Source organism: Pelodiscus sinensis, chromosome 3 (assembly GCF_052426305.1).
Source record: "Pelodiscus sinensis isolate ZL-2025 chromosome 3, ASM5242630v1, whole genome shotgun sequence".
In the NCBI taxonomy this organism is placed as follows: domain Eukaryota; kingdom Metazoa; phylum Chordata; order Testudines; family Trionychidae; genus Pelodiscus; species Pelodiscus sinensis.
The window spans coordinates 159121916-159148669 of NC_143054.1; the positions used below are offsets into that span (position 1 = coordinate 159121916).

At 45.8% G+C, this 26754-nt stretch overlaps 1 protein-coding gene across 11 annotated transcripts in view; it reads right to left on the bottom strand.

The window, feature by feature from the left end:
* ENAH (ENAH actin regulator) overlaps nucleotides 1-26754 on the bottom strand; it is a 200430-nt gene that overhangs the window by 164069 nt on the left and 9607 nt on the right. The window contains exon 2 of one of the 11 annotated variants that reach the window (XM_075925286.2): nucleotides 3875-4084. The exons of the other annotated variants lie outside the window; for them this stretch is intronic. The gene's annotated coding sequence lies outside the window, so the exon portion shown is untranslated. The remainder of the gene's footprint in view (nucleotides 1-3874; nucleotides 4085-26754) is intronic. 11 annotated transcript variants of the gene reach the window in all.

Sequence of the window (26754 nt, forward strand, 5' to 3'; positions counted from 1 at the left end):
CCATGGGGCTGGTGAATGGAAGGGTGGTGGGTTTTTTGGGGGGGGGCTTCTCACTTGTGGGGTCTGACTGATTTTTCCCAACCCAAAAAAGGTTCCCCATCTCTGCCATAAATAAAGACAACATTGAAACCTTTTGTTTTGGACATTTTATTTTTATTGAAAAATGAAGGCTTCCCAACAAGCCTGCAATTGGGGCCCTACCCCCATCTGGTCACAGCATCATAACATTCCTACACCCCCTTTCTCACACACGCCCTGAGAGCCTCATAAAACCAAACCCAGACTCCTAGGGTTGCCACAAAAAATACTGAACGTGGCAAGGAAAAAAAAAAACTGGTTGAGAAAAAGAAAAAAAAAAACACCCACACGCCCCTGCTCCCTCCACCCACACAATGCGGCAGGGGAGGAATGTCCCAAGAGGCCTACCATCCAATATTTCTGTTTTTGGTTGTTTTTTTTTACTGGACAGAGGCAACAGATACCGGACACCTGGCAACCCTGCAGACTCATGCACTCCCACATTCCAGTCTCCCTTCCATACAATTGAGAGAGGACAGTCTGAGAGTGTGCATGAAGCTGGATTTGATTATTTAAGATGTAAATGTCATAGGATGTAAATCTCAAAGACGGTGCAAAAAGATGCAGCAGCAGAAGTCTCATTAAATAAAGTCCGTGAGTACAATATTTCACTTATGCTATTATTAATCATTATGTCAATTCTCAATAAGAAGTCGTATATTAATACAATGCAAATGGGCATTGTTACATGGCTTTTTGGTGACCACTTGTTCTGAATTTTGATGTAGTTTGGCTTTCGTTTGAAAAGGTGCCATCCCGTGTGTCAAGTTTTCCAAATTTCAGCAGTATCAGCAACAGCACAAATTTTTGATAGTCTAAGGCTCTGAAAAAATGCTGAATATATTGAAACCTATTTTCTACATTTCACTTTAGTCCAGTTTTGACTACTTTGGCTGTGATCGGTCCTATATTCTGTCAAGATTTCTTCACAAATTGACAAAGAATAGCCCAGCCCTTAATATTTAGTTGTGGTACCACCAGATGACTCTGAAAGTTGTAGATGGATGTTCATAAGCCCCTATTGTCTAAGATAGAGTAGCTTTTCCCTTTTTTATTTTTAAGGCCCATTACTCAATACACAGCTTTTTAAAAGTGAGAATGTAAATTAAAGGTTAATAAATTGTAAGTATTTAAATCTATTTAAATATTTCAGCAACATCTTGAAAGGAATTACATTTTAAAATTCATAAATGCCCAATAAAACTATTTTTAAATAGGAAATAGTCACTTAAGATGTATGATTATGATGAGCAATAAAAAATTATTTTTCAAGTCTGGTATTAAGAGTAGAAATATAACTGAAGTACACACAAATCATCATTCCAATTATATTTTGACCAAACATTTTGACATTCATAATCAAACACCACACAAATTTACAATAATTAAATTTATTATATACCAGCACAGTAAGACAGGGCAGACAGTCCATAAGTATGATGCAAAAAATAAATGTACTAACAATGTACTAACAAGTTTATCCAGATTGTTCAGACACCTTCACATTTTCATAATACAGGCACCTCCTCCCCCCCCCAGTTACAAACATCTGCACCACACAATCAAAAGCTCACCTGCAGCCTCAAAGGCATCCTTAGGATTTATGGAGCCCTACACAATACAATTAAATAGGGATGTAAGAGAACACACAGTTAACTAATGAGCCTGAGTCCATCTGTTAACCTTCACAGTTACACACAGAGCTCCCCCTCCCCCATCCCACACTGCTTCCTCTGTTTCGGACACAGGAGCACAGGTGGGCAGGTGGGAGCAGGTATATGCAGGGAGACAGCTTTTATACTATTTAGAGACAGAATGAAAGGCAGTTGAAAAAATTAAGGTATTTCTCTCTCAATATCTTTGTACACATGCAAGGAGAACGAGGCCGTTTACATGATGTGCCAAAGATCATGCAGAAGCAAGGGAAGGTAAGTATTTTTAACGTGCTAGAGAGTAAGTTTCCATGTTGAATGTAACCATAAATATTCATAATTTGAGAACTGACCCACTTAGAGCTCAGGTGCAGAGAAACTACAGAAGAGAATGAGCGCTTAGTGAACATAACGGCCAATCTTCCCACAATCACCAATGCCAGCTGCTTCAGAGGGAATGAACAGAACCGGTAATCAACTGATCCACCTCCATTTGCTCATTCCCAGCTTCTGTCAAACAGAAGTTAAGGACACCATTCCTGCTCTATAGCCATTGACAGATCTAAGCTACATGAACTTATAGAGTTATTTTTTGAAGCCTGTTACCATCTTGGCATTCATAGCATCTTCCAAAAAAGAGTTCCAACAGTTGACTGTGCATTGTATGAAGAAATAATTCCTTTTGGCTGTCTTAAACCTGCTGCCTATTAATTTTGATGGGTGACCCTTCATTTGCGTGTTTGAGTAAACAATACTTCCTTATTTACTTTTCCTGTACTAGAAATGATTTTATACACCTCTCATATCTCCCATTAAGTCATTGCTTTCCTAGCACAAAATACTAGTCATATTCATTTCTCCTAATCCAGACAGTTACATACCTCCTAATAATTTCAGTTGTACATTTTTATACCTTTTTCAATTACAGTACTACTTTTTTGAGATGAGGTATCCAGACCTGCATGCAATATTCAAGATATGGGCATACCATGGATTTATACAGAGGCAATATGATATTTTCTGTCTTATTGATCTCTTTCCTAATTATTTCCAACACTCAGCTTTGACTGCTGCTGCACACTGAATAGTAAGAATGATAAAAACTAGTCGATTCCCCTCTTCCCCCTGCCTTGCTCAGATAGGGGGGCGCGGGGTACTTGAAAGCAGCAGTGCCACAGAGCTGAGCCCAGGCGCTGTGCTTGTGGAGCCCAGGGTCAGTTAGGGACTCCCCAGCTGATCCCGGACTCCATAGATGATCCTGAGATCATCTGTGTAGCACTGTCCCTTTGAAACGTTGAGACAGCTTCCGCGGCATTTCAAAGGAGCAGCACTGCACAGCTGGTCCCGGGATCAGCTGTGTGGTGCTACGCATGTGAAGCCCGAGGTCAGCTGGGGAGTCCTCAGCCGATCCCAGGTTCTGCAGAAATGACACGCTGGAGCCCAGGATCAGCTCAGGAGTGCCCAGCTGACCCCAGGCTCCATGCTGCGCTACTGCTTTGAAATGCACAAGAGCCCTCGCTGAGGACACTTGTGCATTTCAAAACTGGCACCTGCATGCAGCCCAGAGTCAGGGGGACTTCCCGCTGGCCCCAGGCTGCATGCGGAGTTCCGGATTCCTCCTTTGAAATGCACAAGTGCCCCAGTGAGAGCAGAATGTGCAAAGGAAGAATGTGAAAGTACCTACTGACTAGTCGAGAAGTCCATGGAAATTCCATGGACTACTCAACTAGTCAATTAACTGCTAGTTAACATCCCTACTGAATAGAAGTTTTCAGAGAACTATCCCACAATTATTCTAAGATCTGAGTGGCAACAGCAAATTTAGACCTCATGATTGTATATGTATACATGGGATGTTTTCTAATGTGATTTTACATTTATCAGCATTGAATTTCATGGGCCATTTTGTTGTCCAGCAAGTCTAAAACAGACTGCAGAGTTAACTGAGAAGTTCTGTATCATCTGCAAAATTTGCAACCTCATTATTTACCCCTTTTTCCAGTTCATTTATGAGTTTGTTGGATAGCACTGATTTTAGTACAACCTCTGGGGAACACATTGTTCACACCTCTCTATATTCTGAAAACTTGCCATTTATTCTTGATCTTAATTGTGTCCCTCTGGAATCAAAAGAAGTTACTCACCTTCGTGCAGTGACAATGGTTCTTCAAGATGTCCCCCCATGGGTGCACCACTGCTGGTGTCGGGCTCATCTCGGCGCCGTAGATCCGAGACTTGCCATACTCACGCTCAGTCGGACCGAGCATGTGCAATCAGTGTCTCGTGCCATTCGTGCCCTTCATCCATCATGCATGGTCCGGCCTCCACCCAGTTCCTCTCACCCGCCCAATTATCTGTAACGAGAAAAAGAGAACCAAGGTTCCGGAGCGGGGAGGAGGACGGGGCATGGAGCACCCACAGGGACACATCTCGAAGAGCCTTCGCTACTGCATGAAAGTAACTACTTCGAGTGGTCCCTATGGGTGCTCCACGGCTGGTGACTTAGGAACAGTACCCCAGCCCAGGTGGTGTGCCCCAGAATCAAGGTTTCTGGCAGAGTGGGAGTATTGCTGTAGCCACCGAGGAGTCTGAGGCAAACTGATGTACAATCGCGTAACGCTTCATGAAGGTGACACTGGAGGACCATGTCGCTGCTCGGCAAATGTCACAATAGGATTCCTCTTATAAAAGCTATAAATGTAGCCACTGCTCTTGTCAAAAGAGCTTTAGGTTGAGATGGAAGCATCTTATAGGAGATGGAGTAACAGGTACACGAAACTATTAGCTTCACAATGCATTGGGAGGATAATGCCTGGCCTTTAGAGCAGTCAGCCAGCAATATAATAAGGCAGTCCAACTTGTAAAACTCCCGCGTCCTGTCGATGTAGAAAGCAAGATGTCGAGTACATTAAGAATTGCTTCACGCAAGTAAGTATGCGGCTTGGGAAAGAAGGAAGGACGGACGATGGGCTTGTTGATGTGAAATTCTGTACTGACTTTAGGAATAAACGCTGGATGAGATCTCAACATTACTGAGTCCTTAGCGAATATCGTAAATGGTGGAGTAGAAAAAGGAACTTGATTGTGAGTAAGTGTAGTGATGTCGTAGCCCTCTGTTCAAATGGGGGGACGTGTTAAGGTGTCCAGCACGATGTCAAGATTCCATGAGGGCGATGGGAACCTTCGTGGTGGGTTAAGATTTGAGAGCCCCTTCAAAACCCTTTTGGTGATGGAGTGGGAGAATAATTAGCCATCTTCTATGGTGTGGTGGAACGCATTGATTGCCGCTAGATGTATCCGCAAGGAGGCTATCGAGAGCCCTGCTCATTGCAGATGTAGGATATAATCAAGTATATATTGTAAAAGTGAAGTGTGTGGGTTTACATCGTTATTGTTATACTGTGCTTAAAATCTAGTCCACTTAGCCAAGTAAGTGGCTCATGTGGAGTCCTTCCTGCTGTGCATTAGTATGTGTTTAACTTGCTCGGAGCAAAGGTTTTCAGATGCCCAGAGCCAACTAGTAGCCAAGCAGCCAGGTGTAGAATTTCGGGTCTTGGGTGAAGCAGAGCCATTCTGTTGAGTGAGTAGGTCCGGTAGGGGGCGAAGGCAGTATGGTGTTCGCATGGCCATTTGGTGAAGTATCGGGTACCAACGTTGCCACACTCAAGTGGGGGCTATGAGAATCACCCAGGCTGCATCCATATTGATTTTTTCCAGGACACTGGGTACAAGGACAACTGGTGGAAAGTGTAAAGACGTTCCCCAATGAAGCAAAAAGGCGCCTCCCAAGGAGTGGCGGCAGATTTCCGTTTTGGAGCAATAATTTGGGCATTTTGCATTGATGTAAGTGGCAAATAGGTCTACTGAAGGAAACCCCCAACAACGGAAGATACGGTGAAGAATGTCGGTCCGGATCTCCCACTCGTGGTCATGAGGGAAAAATCTGCTGAGGGAATCCAGGTAAGTACAACCCTATGAGGACAATGTCATTGTGGATACACCAGTTCCATAAGCGAACCACCTCCGCACAGAGGGATAGAGATGGAGCCGCCCCCCCCCCCTTGCCTGTTGACTTAATACATTGTTGCAATGTTGTTCGTGAAAACCCTGGTTATGCCCATTAAGTGGGACTTGAAATGCCTGCAGGAGTGAAGCACTGCTTGAAACTTGAGTATGTTGATGTGGAGCAACATTTCTGCTTCGGACCAGCAGCCCTGAGCTGTTAACTTGCCCACGTGGGCACTCCAACCAGTGAGGGAGGCATCCATAGTTATCTGTTTTGACTGCTGAGGATGGTGGAAAGGGATACCAGCCATTTGGTTTTTTGGCTCTGTCCATCACAGAAGGGACTTTCTAATGTGTTGCAGTAGAGCTACAAGCTTGTGAACGCTGTGCTTCACAGGAATGTAAATGGAAGCCAGCCAATGTTGGAGACAGCGGAAGTGTAATCTCGCATGTTGAACCACGATGGCGATAGCTGCCATGTGATCCATTAATTGTAGGCAAATGCATACAGGAAGTGTTGACGAATGCATCGGGGTGTTTATTAGATCCTGGATTATCTGAAATCGTTCGACAGGTAAGTATGCACATGCCAAGATCAAATCGAGTTGTGCTCCTATGAAATTCAAAATTAGAGCTGGTTCTAGGGATGATTTTTGTACGTTTATAATGAATCCGAGGGAGTTGAATGTCTGGTTCTTAGTCACCACCATTTGGCATGTCTCTGTACAGGTGCGACCTCTGAGGAGGCAATCGTCTAGATACAGTTTTTCCCTAACACCTGTTCTGCGAAGGTAGGCTGCAACTACTGCTAGGGTTTTGGAAAACACCCAGGGGGCAGATGCAAGGTCGAAAGGAAGAACCTTGTAGTAGGAGACAAGCACTTCCAGTACAAGTCGAAGAAATCATCTGTGTGCCACATGTATTGCAATGTGGAAGTAAGCATCTTGTAAGACGAGGACTACGAACCAATCTCCGTTGTTCAGCAATGATATAATAGTGGTTAGGGTCAATATCTTGAAACGTTGTTTCCAAAGGTATCGATTTAGCTTTTGTAGATCCAGAATGGGTCTCCATCCCCCAGTCTTTTTGGCGGTGAGGAAATAACTAGAATAAATCCCTTTTCCTAGAACTCATTGGGTACTCTCTCTATTGCTCCAATGGCAAGCAGACTATGGACCTCTTGCTTCAATAGGGCCTCGTGAGAGAGGTCCCTGAAGAGGGATGGAGTAGGTGGAGTATTTGTGGGAATGGAGATGAATGGAATGGTGAGATTGGATGCTACGATTTCTAAGACCCATCTGTCCGAAGCGATGCTGGCCCACTGACGGTAATATGGTCTTAGTTGATGGCGAAAGAGGAGGGACACATTGCACTCTGTGCTGACAATGGGAGTTTTGTGCCTGTCCTTGACAAAGCAGTCAAATTTGCTGCTTCGCAGAAGGCTGGTTGAACGAGCGAGCAGGGTGGGGTCAGTTCCACTGTGGTCGTTGTCTGAAGTGCGGGTGTTCAAGAGTGCGGTATTGTTGTCTGTGGAATGTATAATTATATCTTTGTTGGTAGGTATAATACCTTTTACGCCTGTAGAGGGGCGTATACATCCCCAGCATGCAAATAGTGGTACGAGAGTCCTTCCCTGAATGAAGGACTTCATCTGTCTTAATGGCGAAAAATTTGTTGGTCAAACAGAAGGTCTTCGACTTTACTTTGGAGCTCTTTAGGAACTCCCACTGACAAGAGTTATGAAGATCTCCTCATGGCAATCCCTATAGCAGTGGCGCGCACAGCTGTATCTGCTACATCCAAGGCGATCTTGAAATCGGTGTTACGGGAGGGATATGCTTCATGCAGAGCTGCATTCAACAGTGGTCATTTCGCCTCCAGAAGGTGTCGCATGAGTTCTGCCAACTTCAAATAGTTATCAAAGTTATGGTCGGAAAGAGGGGCAGAATAATTTACAATACGCAGCAACAACGTGAATGATGAGTAACTTTTCTCCCGAAGAGGTCTAATTTTTTCATTTTTGTCAGAGAGGGTGTTCTTGTATTGTGGTGCTTTGTTTGTGTTGGGCCGCATCAACCACCAGCGCATTAGGTTGGGGGTGATTAAACAGGAACTCCAGTCCTTTCGAGAAAACAAAGTACTTTTTATCCGCCTTTTTACTCGGTGAGGCAGATGTTGGAGTTTGCCAGATTTCCTCTGCAGCCTCTATGATCGCCTCATCCATGGGAAGCATAATCCTACCCCGATGCTGAGGGTGTCAATTTTTCAGTAGACAATGTTGTTTTGTTTGAATCTGTCCTAACTGCACCTCTTGATTTTCCTCAACATCTGTAAAGAGATCCTGAAATTGTTTCAGGTTGTCTGGCGGAGAGACATTGCCCGGAATTATTGCCTCATCTGGTGAAGATGATGAGTGGTCCATCGGCGATGTATCCAGTGAGGATCTTCCGTTTCGGACAACTGCCCTTCTTCGGGGTCCGATTGTTCTGGTTGGATCATTGGACTTTTTGGAGGTGGTGGAGGTGAGTGTCATTGCATTTTGGGAGGTAAAAACACTGGGTAATGGACAACAGCAAGAAGACCTCCTGTAAGAATGTGATCTATGTTCATGATGAGGGAGATAGTGGTAGGATTTATGATAGTGCCCACAGTAATGTTCTGAGCACGCAGGGGACACGCGCTGGGAGCATAATACACTGCTATGTCATATATAATAGGCACGCCGCAGTGATCGTATTGGCGATTGTGGGTGATGTGGTGAATGCTTCGATGAGGGAGAGGGTGACAGTCTTCTTTTGCTGTAGCTAGTGTCCCTGTAGCAAGGTCAGCAGTATGGAAATGGTGGGCTGCGCTGAAGGGAACACACATGATCCCTGATGGGCGTTGGAGACTGCCGTGGTGGTGGGGATGGAGACAGTTCCGGCGAGAAAGTTGGGGAAGGAGACTGAGGGCTGAGACAGAAGTATGGTGCCGATTCTAATTCTACTGGTGCCAGCGAAGTCATGGGTGCCTGTGTAGCGGGCGGTGCCAACATCGGCATCGTTATCGGTGCCGAGAGTGTTAGTGCCAGCAGGAATGTTGTCGAAGCTGGTGCCGAGAATGTCAGTGCTACTGGCTACTGTTTTTGTTGATGGCTTTTCCGGTGCCAATGGCACTGGCGCTGATTGCGCCTTCAGTGCCGGGAGAGAGAATTTTCTGGGCTTAATGCCCAGAGTCTTCCGAGAGCCAAAGATGATTGTCCCAGACGTGCCAGGTCTATCACCCTAGCTCATTCTACTGATTGGAGCAGCTGTAGGGTCCAAGTTGGGGGCGCCCTTATTTTCTTTGAAACGACGGTCCCGGAAGAAGATGCCCTGCATTTTTGTTCAGTAGCAGAAGCAGGGACATCTGAAGGTTGAAGCGACTTGTCAAACAATCATTTTAAGGCGCATTTTTCAATCACTTCGAGCTCTGGCGGTCAGTTTACAACAGTGGGTGCATTCTTGAGGCACATGTGCCTCACCCAAGAACCTAATACATGCCACGTGCACATCTGAAGCTGGCATGGCTTCGCAGCAAACGCTACACTTTTTAAAACCTGGGGATCCAGGCATTTTAGCGGAGGGGGTTAAATCCTTCGCTTGCATTCTTTCTAGAGAATATATATATTTAATTTTTTTTTTTGAGGCAGTTACGCTCAACTACTTAACTGTTTTTTTTTAAACTAGAACATGAACTATAACAAGCATAGACTAAAATAAAAACTACTATTAACTTATTAACTATTTACAGATCCTTTTGAGGAATGCTGTGCGAAGTGGGAGCTCCGTCCGCAACCAAGGGTGCTTGAGAGGAACTGGGCGGGGGCCGAACCGCGCACAATGGATGAAAGGCATGAACGGCACAAGACGCTAATCGTGCATGCGCGGTCCAACTGAGCACAGCTACAGCAAGTCTCTGACCGATCCATGACACCGGGACGAGCCCGACACTAACAGTGGAGCACTCACAGGGACCACTCGAAGCAGCAGCTGGGTCCCAACAGCTATGATGACTTTGCCAGTCTCACACGCAGTAGTACAACCCATAGATACCCCCACAGGATCAAGCCCTTAATACACTACATGATCTACTGTTCCATATTTAAAAAGCTTGAACTCAAAAGTTAGAATCGGGGGGGAAAACCTCTTTCTTTGTACAGAAAAGCAGTCTAACACAAAGTTGTTTTTCTTGGTTTTGTATTTATATAACAGAGGAACAATCACAGGTTCAACATATTTACAGATTTTAAAATAATTTTAGGCCTGACCATATTGCAATATTAAATTCAGATTTCATTTTAAACAAGTTTCTTTTGAAACAAAAAAACTTTACCTTGACCTGCCAACCCAGTTTTGTTCCCCAGACTGTTCTGTGGCAAAAGGAAACACGGGTGCCAGTACTACTGTGATGAATGTGCTTACCTACTAAAGTCTGGTGTAAAAATAAATTGACCCAGAACTATTTTGTTTAAATTCAGTATTTATATATTAAAAACCTGATGTTTTGTGATGCAGATTCATTTTCAAATAGTTTATTTTTTTAATAAATTTTTATCCACCCTGGGATATACCCCTAATGCCCTATATCATGGAAGAAACCTTCAAATGTTTTTAAAAGGCAAAAAAAGTAAAAATGTCTTACTCTTCCTCTAGAAAGTATGAAAACTCAAAATAGGTAGTAATTTACTTTAGAACAGTGGTCACCAACCAGTAGATCGGGATCTACCAGTAGATCTTGGAGCCTCTGACAGGTGATCCTAACTCGTTTGGCCAAGAAGCTATCAAGCGCTGACACCTCAGTTGCCCCTCCACCGTCATGCTGCTCCTGCCCTCTGCTTTAGAGTTGCCCCCTTGGGAGCCTCTTGCTTGCTGTGCAAGGTGTGGAAGGAAGAAGGGGGCACTGATGTCAGGATGTGCCTACTCCCCCATTCCTGTACCTTATTTCCACACAGAGAGAAGGGGACGGAGGGAACTTGGCAATGCAAATCTGTCAGTCACGCAGTGTGTGTTTGTCACTCTCACTTTCACAAAATCCCTCACACATATCCCAACCCAACACATATGTGGGTTGTGTTTGTTACTTTCACTGCTTGCAAAGTGTGTTATTTTGGGGTTTTGTCTGGTTTGTGCATTTCATAATTTTCATTTCTCTCTTACGTTTAAATTTAATTATTTGAGTGGTGAGTTCTAAAACGCCCAACCTGGCGTGGCTGGAGTAATTATCCCTGTGGTAGTTGCCACTCCTGGAAGTGGCTGGCGTGTCCCTGAGAAAGGCAGAGCAGAGGGTCTCCACATACTGTCCTTGCCTGCAGCCACCACTCCTGAAACTCCCACTGATCAATAAGGGCCAGTTGAAGCTGTGGGCTTAGTGCCTTTAGATGAGGGACAGCACATACCACCTGGAGCCATTGCTGAACATGCCAGCTGCTTTCAGGAGTGGTGCAGGGCCAGGGTAGGAGTAAGCCTGCTTTAACCCCACTGTTCCACCACTCAGAAGTCATTTCAGTTAAATGGTTCCCAGCCAGAACATGATTCCTGAACCCATCCTGGCCCTGAACCACCTCCTACACCCAACCTCCTGCCCCAGATAGGAGTCCTCCTGAACCCAAACTCCCAGATCTTGCACCTTGAAAGCCAATCCCCCACCCTGGGCTAAGTCCGGAGCCCCTCCCACACTCCAAACTCCTTGGCCCAAAACCAGAGCCTGTACCCCTACCCAGCCTGGTAAAAGTGAGTGAGGATGGGGAGGAAGATGGGTTGAAGTGAATAGGGTGAGGCCTTGGAGAAGGGGTGGAGCAGGGGCAGGGCCTCAAAGAAGCGGGGGGAGAAGAAAGTGGGGGCAAGGGTATTTGAGTTTGAGGTAGATCTTATATTGCACTTAAATTGAAAAAAGTGAGTTAGTTATTAAAAAGGTTGGAGACCACTGCTTTAGGAGTTTTGATTCCTGATTTATTTTTTCCTCCTCACACTCTTCTGTAGCTCCGAAACGGCTCTGAATAAACGTGAACTCATCATAACTTGGTGGTTCTGAAGCCTCGAGGCAATCATTAAGTTGTTAGCTATTTAGCAGTTGCCTATTTCTGTACTTTTTTGAACCTGTAAATTCTAAATTTAAACAAGGTAGTTGAAAGTGTTATTGGAGGTATGTAGCCAGACAGCCCCCCCCCCCCAACTCATCCATCTTATTTGCCTCTCTGAGGTTCCTGAAGCATACAGGGCAGAGAAGGAGCAATAAAATCAGCAGAGTCTATGCTGGCTCATCTGATCCTGAGAAGCTGAAAACATAGATATGAGGAGAGAGCGATTAAGGCAATAAGCTGAGCTCGAGGCTGCGAGAAGTGCCTGGCTGGCACCCATGTTGATACGAACACACAGCCGTCCCTGGGAGAGGAATCCCCCACTGAGAAAAGAATCTCCAGTACTTCCAATTTAATCCTCTCAACTCTCTTACAAGTGTAAATTAAGTTCACAACTCCCTTGTAAGAACTGGTCTCACAAAAGGCAGACCAGCACTATTTGGCATCACAGATAAGAGAGAAATACGTGACCCCATGGGTATAAAGATGGGTACACAGCAGCACACTCATTTGAGTGTCAATCTACCCTCTACCTGCTGGTCGGGTTAGGTGTTTGACCTCCCGAGGTTCTATGGGAACGCCCATCTCGTATTTTCGTCTTTCCTAGGAATTGAGGGACCGGCCCTGGCCTGACACACTGGAGTCAAGAGGCACAGAAGGGGGTAAAAATTGTACCTGGATGTGGTCCTCTGTCTTAAGTGTACACAGACTTAGAGCTCTTTAAAGGTTAAGCTGTTACTTGGTACTATTATTTCTGTTTTTCCTATCTTTATCTTCTTTGTAACCATTTTTAAGATCTATATTTTGCTAGCAGTTAAGAAATAGAATAGCCATTGCAACCATATGATTTATAAGCTTCCTCAATAAACCTGTAACTGTTTAAGCTTTAACCTGACTCCTTCAGTTGCTGTAACAGAACCAGGCACAATTTAAAAGAATTTCAGCCGATCTTAAGGGACAGATATAGGGAGAGCTTGGGCGTTTGGATCTGTGTCACTCCCAGGTGGCAGATCCGTTGGGGGCACTTCTCAGCCTCCCCCAGGCTGCCCGCTGCGAAGGAATCAGATTCTAGCAGCTAAAACCTGAAGTGTAATAAGCTCTCCCTGCAAACTTATTGGGGCGCTCGTCAACCTCCTCCAGGTTGCCCACTGTTGTCTCAGCAGTTGAAGTTTTGGGTGTATAGCATACACACACACACACACACACACACACACACACACACACACCACTCACTGCCTTGACTGTCGGCTGACAAGGTAACAGTAAATATTAGAGCCATGTACAACTCAAAAAAAGCATCTGGGTGTGGAAGAAGACTCCATGAATAACACACATACAACAATTTAATCAATTACAAACATAAGAATTTCCAACTTGGCATGCATAGGGTATGTCAATAGAGGACATGGGCCTCTATGTGAGGTTACATATTTAGCCCAATTCTACAGAAGAGGGTAATTATTGGCTTGCACTTCCCACTGGTCAGGATTCAGGACCATGAGACTTGTCCATACAATAGCTAAAGTCAATGTAACTTACATCACTCACGGGTGTGAACACACACACACCACCCAAGCAACACAAGTTATTTTGTCGGAGTCTACATTGTGCTATGTCAGCTGGAGATGCTCTCCCGTCGACAAACCGTATCTTCATGGCGCAGCTGGATCAATGCAGCTCCAATAATCTCGTGCAGTAGTAAAGACAAGCTCATGATCTCATCTCACTAAGGCTTACTGAATGGCCATATGTTACTGAAGCAATAGCTCCCACACTTCTGCTCAGATTCTTTTCCCTGGGCTAACAATTAGGCTACAAGCCACACTTTTTATATATATATCCTGTATCTATCCTAAGGTAACAGCAGCCCAGTCTCCTGGGACCCAACACCCAGTCAACTTACACCAGTGGTCACCAACCAGTCGATCACAGCATAGTGTTCCCAGACCCCAGATGCTCCCCCCACCCCAACTAGGAGCCCACACTAGCACTACAGCCTCCCACAAAAAACTGTTGCGGGGAGAGGAGGAGCAGGTCTGTGGGAAGAGAAGGGAGAAGGGGAACACTTCCTCCCCCCCTCCCCTCTCCATGCCGTGGGAAGAGAAGGGAGAAGGGGAACACTTCCTCCCCCCCTCCCCTCTCCATGCCACAGGAAGGAAGGCAGGCAGCACAGGGAAGAAGATGCACACTCCTCCCCTCCCCACAACAGTACGAGCGCTTTCTTGTCTTCCCTTCCTTCTGCTTGCTCTGGGAAGGTGGGGCAGATGGTGGCACAGAATCCAGGGCAGCTAGATTTTTTTAAGGGATCTGCACGTTCACTTCTTCCAGTGCTGCCTGCAGATCCTGCCCTAGAGATCCTCATCCCTGAAGACCCTTAGGTACCCAGCTGAGCTGCTCCTGCCCCCTGTTCTCTGGCCAGACCCCCATCAGCACCCTGGCCCCAGGCCCTAGGCCACACACCCACCAGGACCCTGCAGTTGCCTCCTCCCTCCTGGCCAGAGACCTGCCCCCAGCTTGCTCCTGTACTCTTTTCTACCCAGATTCTGCACCCCCATTCCTATCCCACTCACTGGAAGTTCTGTCCTACACACTGAATGCCTCATTTTTGGCCCCACAAAATCCACTAATCCTGGAACCCCAGAAGAGTTAATCTGACCCGAGGCCTTAAACCTCAGCCCTACCTACCTTGGCACTCCCGCCCCATGTGGGGGCGTCAGGGGAGTAAGGCATCGCAGGTGGGGCTAGGGGAGTTTTGGAGGGGTTGTTTTTTGCATCTCACTTGTGTGGTGCCTGACTGATTTTTCTGTGGGTCAGTGGTCCCGACCCAAAACAGGTTCCCCACCCCTCTCATAAAGACAGACAATGCTGAAACATTGTGTTGGACATAGTATTTTATTTAAAAATGAAGCCTGGCCAATTGGGGTCAACCCACATCTGGCTGCGGCAGCATAACACTCCTGAAACTCCGATCCAATCAAACACATGAACCCCCTGCCCTGAGCCCCCCACATTCCCTAACTCCTGCCTCCCACATTCCAGTCTTCTGCCACAACACTCCTGCACCATCCACACTGCAAATCTGTGCCCTAAGCCCATCATATCCCAGCCTCCCTGCCATAAGCCCCTCATACGCCCTAACCCAAATCCCTACACCTCTATACCCTAACCTTCCCCCGACCCCAACACTCTCCAGCCTGAAGCCCCCTCCATGAGCCAGCATCTTAACTTGGGAAAAACTGGCTCCTGCTCCCCGCCTTTGGTGCTTCTGATACAGTGGCAGCAAGGGAGGGGAGCCACTAGTCGAGTAGTGACTCAACTATACCTGATAAACCTAGGTTTATTGGAGTCAACTAGTCACTTACATCCCCAGGACAAACTGGAGAAACAGGATGAAGAAACAGGTCTGAGAAACAGGATGAAGTCTAATACGGACAAATGCAAATACTCTACTTTGGAAAGAACAATCTGAAATCTCTCTCTACATTTACTACAAATTTATGGGCAGCACACTGATCACACTATGTCTATTTTTATGATCACTAATAAAGAGTTAAAATTTCCATCAGATGTCAGATTACAAGTGTTATACTCTAGTTTTCAACTATGAGCCAGTAGTTTATTGAATCGAGAACAGAAATTCAGAAACATTTTTCAAACTTCTTCCTTTATGAAAGAACTAGAAGGCTGCATCCACTGCTCACCAACCCCCCTCTCTCTGGGGACAGGTGTCTGGCTGGGGGGGAAGGGACAGAAGCAGACTGGGGGTGCAGGGTTTCAGAGGAAGGGCTATGGGGTGTGAGATCTTAGCTTCAGAGGGTATGGGTGATGGGGCTGGGTGCGGGGCAGTGGTCCCTCTAACATTTTCTATCCTTGTGTGGGTTGAAATTTCTTACGTGCATCACCAATATTGAGGTGGTGTGTGTTTGTATTGGAGATGCATATTCACAACACACAATTTTAAGCAGTCCACCTGTGTGAAAGAAAATATATTAAACAAGGTATATTTAGCATGAGCAATGCATATGCTATTTAATATGAAATTAAATTAAAAAGAAAATTAACACTGCCTTTGGAGTACCCGTATCAACTTTTCTAACAGAACAAGCTAGTACTTGCTACTTCTGACTCATAAGAGTCAGAACTCTACCAAACTGCAAAGATCTGGCCTTAATGCAACAATATACCAAGTACTAATTAGTAACAGATTTTTTTTTTTAAAATCATTAACTTCAGAATTTTAGATATCTGCAATACTACAAAAACATTCTGTTAAAATAATCATCTTCTTTCTTATCTCAAGCCATTAATACCTTATGCAAACTTTGTTTGAAATGCAATCATGCAAATGTCCTGTCACACACACTTCCCTTGCAGCCTGCTCCAAGCGCGCGCGCGCACACGCGCACCCAGTCAGACAGAAGATTGAAGCTAGTCAGAGACCCCAAACAAATTGCCCCCTGACTTCACCTCATTGCACAGATGCCAGCACCCACCCACTCTTTCTCCAACTTTCCCCATGCAGTCAGCCCCTTAATTCTCCCTTCCCAGGAGGCTTGAGTGCTGAGTTTCTGCCTCTGCTCTCCTGCAGAGGGGTGCTCTAAACTCCCCTCTGCTCTGACTCAGCCGCCAATTACTTACCCCCCCCCCCCCACTCACTCCGCATTCCCCCAGCCACCAATTGTGTCCTTTTCTCCCTTTTTACCAGCTCTCAGAGCTCCTTAATTCAAGCAGGCAGCGAGCTCTATTAGCTGCTTGCTCAGTGAGATGATGCTCCCTCCCCACAAATCAGCTGAGCTCCCTGCCTACGTGGGACATTTGAACTTCTGAGCAAAGCTCAGAAAACTGCTGCACGAGTGTACAACTTACAGGGAACCTTGGAGCAGGGTTTCAGCCTGGGGGGGTACAAATGAGAGGGGGGTTAGCTGAGTGAGGAAGCTCTGTGTGCAGGATCTCTGCAAAGGGAGTGAGTGAGCTGAGTGAGGGGTCTCAGCAGGGTAGTGAGGGAGGAGAAGGAGGGTACAGGGTCTCAGCTTATGGGGGTAGGGGCCACTTATTTGCTTTTGCACAGCTCCCAGCATCATAGCTCAGGCACCACCTAACACTGCTTTTTAAAATATAGCTAATTTGTTTTGCATTAATCACTTGAGTTAATGACAATTAATGGAGAACCTTAATTTTCATGCCATTCTGTAAGTTGAGAGTTTGCCCTCACTTGCCGTGCTGGCTGTGTTCGCTTTTGGCCACCCTACCTCCAAAAAGATGTAGCAGACATGGAGAGATTTGCAAGCCAGGCAGTGAAAATAATTAGAGACCCTTAAAGGTTGTATGTAAAGAGAGACTGAACAGATTGGGACTGCCTCATGCTGCCAACACTACACACACCAATGAATGAGCAGGCACACATTGGAGGCTTGGCTGGCAAAGGGGACCCAGCCCAGCAGCCCCTCCCCAGCAGCACAGCCCCCTGGGGTATGAAACGGGAGCAGAAGTAGGCCATGCCAAGAGGGGACACGCCAAAGCTGGCCACAGAAAGCAGCTGAGGGCGACATCATGTGGACACTGATGACGTGATGACATTGTCATTCCACAGGGGGAAAAAAATGTACAGAGATAAGATGGAGCAAGAAACTAACAAAAATCTCCCTTGGTATTGGTGAAAAAATAAAAAAACTGAATCACTGTCTATACATTACCGGTATTTTAAAATCCATGTTCAGACAAGTCAACACTATCAAAATATCTAGTAGTAATTAAAATATTTTTATAAATCCTATATACAATCAGCAACTAGAGCTACACATGCATATTTGAACCCTGAAACAGAACTGATATTTAAGTATTGTCCAGTCCCTTTTATGCCTGTTGCACTATTCTGATTTATGACCTCTGCCGTAATTAAGTTCATCAAGATTTTGGGGTTTTTTTTTTTTTTAAAAAAAAATACTGTTTGGTCATTAAGCAACTCCACTACATTTCAAACATTTAGACTGTTTGCTGTAACAGTAAAATTAGTTGAGCTTATTTCATAGCAGCTCAATGAAGTTTTACATAAACAAGTGCACATACCAAATGTTAAAACCAATATACAATTTATTCACAAGAATGGACTCCTTTCAATTTTAGAAGTTTAATTCTCAACTCTTGCTTATAAAATGTTGCTATTTCATTAATTCCCACCAAAAAAATGGGACTCTTAAGAGATTCACCACTAAGAAGTATGTAGATTTATTTACCACTGACTTCAATGAGAGTTGAACACAGAGGGCAGAAAATACAGTATCATGCCTATCTATGAGTGCATTACATTATTCAATTGTATTAGCATATTTAGTTAAAGTGATTGAAATGGAGTAGTCTAAAATACACAGAGAAACGTAAACAAAGTTAATAGGCTCTTTTAATGTTTTAATATTTTGCCTGTTTATGTAGTTAACTTGCCAACAGACTATGCTTGTGTTTCATCTGCTCACTACTCAGACCATCTACCAACAAGAAGACTTCACAACAAGCTTTTCTTTAAGCCGTGGTGGGCAAAAGGGCCTCCACGGGTCAAATCCGACCCACTAAGCAGGCTGATCCAGCCCTCAGAGGTCCTGCCACTGCCCCGGGCAGGGATAGGGCAGAGGAAACTTTGCATGCCCACCCCCTGCCCTCAGGCCCTGACTGGTCTGGAGGCAGGGGAGCACGTGAAACCTCCTCCCACTGCCAGAGGCATGGGTGCTTAGTGGGAAGGGAGGGGCAAAGGGGCTCCCCCACTCCTAGACCAATCATGATCTGGGAACACGGAAGCCCAGAAGCATCCTGGCCCCACCCCTTCTGACCCTGCACCTTCTGAAGAGGCCCGGGGCCACTTCAAAAATTTTTGCTCACCCCTGTTTTAAAACAGACATTAAATTGAAATTTCTATTCTGTGTAAAATAAAAGTTCAATGAAACATTTGCTATCTTAGAGAGATGAACTTTAGCATTTAAGAAATTTCATTGATTAGTTCTAAATTAAGCAGTTTGCATGCTTCTGTACTAAGGAAAAACCCACTGAAAATTACATTGCAAAGTTCCAGGACAAGGTATGCTCAGTTTGCAAACCAACGTGATTTCAGCACTGCAAAGTCAGCTAATAATTCTCTCTCTAAAAATTGCATGAGTGACTTTATAAAAATCTCAACAGTTGTCTACCTCTTCCAAACAAAAAAAAAAAAATAAGATCGCCTGCATTTAATCTTTCACTGACAGTTTTGTTGAAAATGCTGAACAAGAGAAATCAGATCACTCTTGCATTGGTGTGTTGGCTCTGCAAGGTTAATACTAAAAAACTGTTTGCCAATGCAAATAAATATGACAGACACAAAGTGAGGAGTTACATTGAAGAAAGGAGTAACATCTTTTATATCCACTTTTAACAAAAGTTGTCCATTATAACTTCAGTATACTAATTATCTAGAATATTTTAAAGGAAAAACGTGAACAATTTCAAGTACAGGAGGACTCTTTCTAGTCCAGTACCCTCAGGATCTGACTAATACCAGAGAATTTGCCAGACCATGGGAGGTCAGTATTGTCCAGCAGCATTACCAACATTTCCACTGTTTACTGGGCTCTTACAAGACATTTAGGTGTAAATCATAGCTAATAGCACAGAACACTGAGAGCCAGGATCACTGGCTATAAACAAACTTTATGAGACCCTAACTTGGCAGTACACCTGATTAGTTAGCCAGATGTTCACTTAAGTTATTCCAGACTATGGATATTGCCGGACCAGAGAGTGCCATATTAGAGAGATACTACATACATAAATTCTCACGAGAGGTGCAATCTAGGTATGTGAATGGTTAACTGGTAAGGATCACCTGTACCAGGTGATGTCTACTGGTTAGGGTTAACTGGCGGGGGCTAGAGCAGCACCACTTGGGCAGGGGATGCTCCAGACCAGCATGCTATGAACAGAGGCAGGCCCATCCTGGCCTGAGAAGTGTGCTACAGGTGGGGCCGCTCCAGCCTGAAGTAGTCCCTTCACCCACCCATATTTAAGCTGTTAACCAGTTAATTGATTAAACAGGATTTTACATTCCTAGTGCAATCCACAAAATCAACCTATTCATTTTCACTACTAATAAAAATGTCTTCACTCCAGTAGTGCTATAAAAAGACTATGTTAAATGAAAACACTGAACGTTCAAAGATTCTGGAAAAGAATTCATCATATAAAAACAATGTTAACATTAAACGATCTGACATCCTGCTGCTATCAGTTTGTTCAGATGTTTTGTTTAAAAAAAAGTTGACACTTCTATAAATTGAACGTTTTCCTAAGAGTTCCCTTCTATTTTTCCCCCAACTGCTGGGAAGTATGGGCTGTGAAAAGACAACCTGACCAATATGTACTAAATCCTAAAAGGAACATTTTGAGAAGTTATTCAATTTAATGTATGAACACCCAGAATTCTCAAAATTGGACAAGGCATTCAAAACTGTCTTTACCTTGAGGAACTTACAATCTAAATTTAGTTTTACGTGTACAGCTCCTTCTGTGATACGAGGTTAATGTGAGGAGTAAGATTTTATATTTTAGGAAAGAAAAGTAATACACCAGACCCTCTGAACACACAACAAAAAATACAGCCACTTCACATGGCTTAAAGTAGAATCCTCCAGATACTGTTCATGCTGCAAATCAGCTATAAACAAAACAAGTGAGCAGTTAAATTTACAGACTGATTTCTGACACCATACAGAAGTGCTACTTTGCTGGACTTGTATCTCGCAACAGGATACAATCAATTTCTATTTTTTGTCCCACATGCTATCATGTTTGAAGGCAAGTTTCTTGGCCACACTTTCTTAAATGGAAACTATTTGTCATTGTTGAAAGGATGTACTAATTTTAGACTAAATGGAGATGGCTCTTACTAATGTTTCCTTATATGTTCCAGCTTGGTCTAGCCAATTTCTAATGTAAACCATTATGAAAGGTAGATTTATTTTCTTTGAGCATGGATCTTTGCTTATAATTATTCTTTATTGTCCCCACTTCAATAGAAGGTAAGCAAAAATACACTCAGCCTCATTTAACTCCACAATTTAGATCCTGTATTGAATCTAAAATGAGTATTTATCAGTAACTATCAAGACTGCAATCAAAGAGAAAATTAGGTAGAAAGATTCATCTGAGAAAACATGAAATGCACAGCACTGCATAAAAAGTAAAAGTATGACCTTTTCCACCCCTTTCTAGAGGCAGCTTTTATTTATAAAATTTATTTGGTGGAAACCTAGAATGATATACAGGCAGTCCCCGACTTACGCGGATCCGACTTACGAGAAAGCCCCATTCTTAAGCTGCTCCGGTGCCCGTGGTCTGCTGGAGACCAGGGGCACCGGGCGGGTTCCCGCGCTTCTGAGGCTTTGCCAGAGCAAAGCCTCAGAGGCGCGGGGAACCGCCGCGGCTGCGGCTTCAGTCCGGGAGCCTGTGGTCTGCTGGGGACGGTCCCCAGCAGACCACAGGCACCCAGATTGAAGCGGCAGCAGCGGCGGTTCCTCGCGCCTCTGAGGCTTTGCTCTGGCAAAGCCTCAGAGGCGCGGGACCCCCCGTGGCTGCGGCTTCAGTCCGGGAGCCTGTGGTCTGCTGGGGACCGTCCCCAGCAGACCACAGGCTCCCGGACTGAAGCCGCAGCTGCGGTGGGGTCCCTCCCTCTGAGGCTTTGCCAGAGCAAAGCCTCAGAGGCTCTGCTCCCCGTGTCCCTGGTCTGCTGGGGAGGGGGGGGGCGCAGCTAGAGTGCTCCCCCCCCCAGCAGACCAGGCTTTTGTTTTGGACTCTGGGGCAGAGCAGCTGGGGCGCTGCCGATTGGTCCTGCAGCGCCCGCTCTGGGCACTACTGGACCAACCCGGCAGCACCCCAGCTGCTCTGCCCCAGGTCCTGATTCAGCCGCTGCTGGTCAGTTTCAGCAGCGGCTGAATCAGGACGCCTGGGGCAGAGCAGATGGGGTGCTGCTAGGTTGGTCCAGTAGCACCCAGGAGCGGCGCTACTGGAGCAACCCAGCAGCACCCCAGCTGCTCTGCCCCAGGCGTCCCCAAGTCAGCTTCTGCTGAAACTGACCAGCGCTGACTACAGGAAGCCCGAGGCAGAGTTGCTCTGCCCCGGGCTTCCTGGAATCAGCTGCTGATCAGTTTCAGCAGCAGCTGACTTGGGGACGCCTGGGGTTCTTAAGTTGATTCTGTATGCAAGTCAGAACTGGCAGTCAGTTTCAGCAGTGTCTGAATCTGGACGCCAGTTCCGACTTACATACAGATTCAACTTAAGAATAAACCTACAGTCCCTATCTTGTACGTAACCCGGGGACTGCCTGTACAAGTTACAAAAATGAACTCAAGTGTTAATTATGCAGGGAAGCCACTGCTAATATAACCCATGTTCAAAAACATCAAGTATACATAAAAACGGGGAGAGGGGATTAAGTTTCTCTCTCTGCTATGTACAATTCTGCTAATTTCCAAGTAGAGACCTGACTCTACCCAGGTGTTTAAATACAACTGGCACATATACAGGTTGAACCTCCCTAGTCCAGCAACACTCCTGATCTGGCATTGTTGGAGACCCAGTGAGTGATCTGGGCCTGGTGCAGTCACTGGGAAAAACCAGAAGGCAGGGACCAGGAGTGTTGTGGATGCAGGAAAGAGCAGAGCCTGGCAGGACAGAGGTCCAGTGCCGGACAAGTCCCAAGGCTGACAGACTAGGGAGATTCAACCTGTACTTCTAGATTGCTGAATAAAGCAGGTGTGAAGCATCAGGAATGATTTTAGATGAAAGGTCAAAGTTGAGAAAACACACAACCTGGGTCTAAAAATGGATTTGCCCAGTAGCAGGAGCAGCATGCAACTCTTTTTAGTGCTCTGTGCCTACACTAGTTATGCATGAAATGTGCAGGGAACCAAGTTCCATTATGACGTACTCCAAGTCCAGTGGTTCTCAAACTGCGGTCTACTGAACACTAGTTGTCCACAGCCACCTTCCAGGTGGTCAATGGAACAAGCTCAGCCACTCCCTTCACCTGCAGCAGGTAGAGCCTATGCTGGCTTCCCGCTACTGGGAGGGCGGGGGAAGCCCTGACCCTCCACGCCAGCTCCAGCTCCTGGGGAAGCAGACCTTGCCTGGGGCTGGGAAACAGCAGCGTGTGGATGCGCTGCCTGGAGGCTTTCCCTTCTGCTCCCATTGGCTGAAGCTGCGGCCAATGGGAGCAGCGAGAGGCCATGTCTGCAACACGAAGCCTAGGAGAGGCATTGGGTACCAAAGCAAGTAAGTGCCCTCCTGTCCCTTCCTCCCCAAACCCTACACCTCCACCCTGTTCTTGCACCCTTCCCCCAAACCTGCTCCTGCAACTTTCCCCTGAGCACACACTGAACCTTCCCTTGCTCTTCCCCCTTTCCTCTTGGCCAGATATCCTACTCCCAGCCTGCTTCTGCACCCTACCTCCCACCCAGACCTCATGCCCGCACTCCCTATCCCACTCACTGGCAGCCCTGTGTCACACACTTCACCGCTCATTTTTGGCCCCACCCCAGAACCTGAGGGGGAAAGGGAGTCCACAAAATTTACTAGCCTCAGAAGAGTTAATCCAGCCCATGGGAAGCCCTGAACCTCAGTCCTCCCTCCCCCCACCCCATGGGGGTGGAGCACCAGAAAAATGAGCTGTCTCAGTGGGGGGCCAAAATCAATGGGGGTTGGGGGGGTTTTTTTGCTTCTCACTTGTGGTCCCCAACTGATATTTGTGGGCCAGTGGCCCCCCAACCCCAAAAAGATTCCCCACCTCTGCCAAAATAAAACATTGAAATATTCTGTGGACAAAAATTAATATTTTACTTTATTTTAAAATGAAGTTTGATAAACTTCATGAGAAAGTTAAAATGCTTAATCTATTTAATAATTTAGTATTTCCTTTCTTACTGGTTAAATTGTTCTTTCCCTAGCTGCAGCACTAGCAAAATGGCTCAGGCATAATTAGCATTAGCAACTAAAGCAGTGTTCCGCAGACCCTCATCAGGGGTTCTGCAAGAAATCGTGGAATAAATGAAAAATTTTAGGGGTTCCTCCATGGGAAAAAGGTTGGGAATCACTGAACTAGAGGTTCACAAAACCTTTGCATTGAGCCAGGTGGACCACAGGCCAAAACGTCTGAGAACCACTATTCCAGTCTGCTGCATACATATGCTTAAGGCAGAAGTCCTGTCACAGATGCTCTGCCTTAAACCATGTCTACACTACAAACTTTGATCTAAATAAGAAAGTTAGTGTGTTCCACATTCATATTTGGCTGACTACAGCATCGCTACATATGCTCACTAGCAGTGCTTGCATCAATGCAAAGTGTAATGCACCATGGTAGGTATCCCAGTGTCACATGCCACCTATCCAGCACAATACTTTGAGATTTTTTCACAACTTGTTGTGGGATAGAAATGAGTCATGCAGGGATCTCAAGGGACTAGGCATCAAATTTCTAGCATGCAATTTTCTCTGTTCCATAATGAAATGCATATCCCATAATTTTCAGGTTTTTTCTTTTTTTAAAAATCCCACAAACCCACAGGACCCTTTTTGCTATCAACCTTCGCTGACAGAAGCATAGAACTTGCACTGCTGTGTTCTCATGAATGTTGCAAGTACAGGATATACAGACCTCCAATATTTCCAGAGCCATAGGAATAACCATAACAAATGGAGATGATATGATTCTCATAAACAGAAATGAGTCCAAAAAGTTACCTTACCAACCTTGTGTGTCTGATTTCTTCAAGGCCAGAGTGCTAAAGGAGATAATGGAACAATTCTAGGCTGTGGTGATATTCCAGAAGCAGCTACAAATAATGAAACTAGTTCTGGGCCCAAGAGTGTCGGGATCACATAGGAATGCAGATTTCGGATGATGAGTAGTAGCTACAGAACATTTGGGATGTGGTACGAATAGCATGCTTAGCAGGCTCAGCCTACTAGCTGGCACATCTGATTACCAGCTATTGCTTCCCTGACAGAGGTGCCTCACTCTTAAGGAGATATGGAAGGAAGATCTGGGCCCTGCCCTTTCCATCAGTTCTTAGTCCAGGGCTGGTGTGAAGCTATATGGGCACAATCCTCCCAGCAGTTTCTATATCTATTCCCCTTAGCTATTTCCCGCCTATCACAGGCTGCACCTGTCCCACCAGGACAGCCCCCTCTGTGGGACTTGTGCTATCCTGCAGTAGCCTAAGTGACCTTTGGGCAAGGAAGATGCAAGATTGGAGGGACATAACCCCACAGCATCTCTCTAGTTTGGTAACAATTCACTCACTGCTGGGTGCTGTTGGGCTTCCTCAACCTTGGTCATAGAAACTGTACTTCTTCCCTAGTAGCTGTCTCAGTTATCAGGCTCTTAACAATCCTTCCTTCACATAGGGAGGCCACAGTAACCTGAACTGAGCCAGGCTCTCTCTTTTTCTTCTCCTTCCAAGCCTGGCACTGGTTGCAGATATAGCAAGGCAGAGCTAGATGGGTCCACTGTCTCTCTCTAACCCTTTTTGTAGTAGTTTGAAGTATTTCAACTTTATCACAAAACACATTCCAGGACTGGTGTGCCATGTTTGCCCCAGACTTCCAGCACAGGGACACCAGAAAGAAATGCACTAACAAATTAAACAAGCAAGACTAGCACCCCGGAAGCCTGTAGCCACTGATTGTCACTGGTTAGTAGGAGAGCATTTTGGAGTTGGGAAATCCACTGTAAGGCCGGTAGTCATGCAAACATGTAGATCCAGTAGTCATGGCCTGCAACTCAGACATAGGGGATGGATCTGCAGCAGTGGGTCTCCCAAACTGTGATAGGGCAAAGGCTACACACAGATCCCTATTTTGGCACTATCCCACCTTATCAGAGCAGGGGTGACCAAACCTGCCAAGCTGCATATGACAGCCTTCAGACAGTTGAGAACTGGGGCTTGGGATTTCAGCCCCACTTTTGCTGAAGCCCCAAGCCCTGGGAGGTGCACCCCACAGGGCTGAAGCTCAGATACCCCTCTCCCAATGGGCAGAAGTCCCTATCCCATAATTCCACTGCAAGGCAGAGATCCTGAGCTTTCCCCACAAGCCTGGTAAGTAGAGAATGGAGGGGGAGAGAGAGAGGATTGTGAGTGGCACCGTGAGCCACACAATGCAAAAGAGTCACAGTGTGGCCACTCCTGCCATTGAGGACATCAACAGAAAAGGCTACCTTCCTACAATTACGCAAGCATTGGTAGATTGGAAAGGCTTCACTGAGAGTGTTCTTAAAGATGTGACCATCATGTATCTTCCCTGACCAGCCCACGCTGAACTCAGAACTGTTCACAGTGCTGCAAGAAACATTCTTTCAATTGGCAGATTACCACTGGTAATGCTGAAGTGCCAATAGTGACCCTAGGAGACCAAGCCTACTCCCTGCTTCCCTAGCTCATGAAGCCACACAGAGAGACACTTTGACAGAAAAAAGGTAAGATTCAACTACCAGCTTAGCAGGTGTAGATCAACAGTTGCTAGACTGGGAGAGATGCTGGTGGTGTTTACTCACAAGACTGGATCTTGGTAAGAAAAATATCCAGTGGTTTTAGCTGCCTGTTGTTCCCTCTTAATATCTGCAAGGCAGGGGAGGGTTTCCTGTAGACCAGTGGTTCTCAAACTGAGGGCACAGACCACTAGTGGTCCACAGCTCAAGCTCAGCCCCCATTTTCCCCCCACAGCGGGGAGCCCGTGTTCGTACTCCAGCCTCGCTCTCCCTTCCCTGCACAACTGTAGTGCCAGCTTCAGCTTCCTGTCCTGGGGGGAAAAGGGGAGAAGCCCCAAGACTCATTGCACAATCCATCTCAAGGGGAAGAAGCGCTCCCCCACCCTCTGCTGGGGGAACAGCAGCATGTAAGTGTG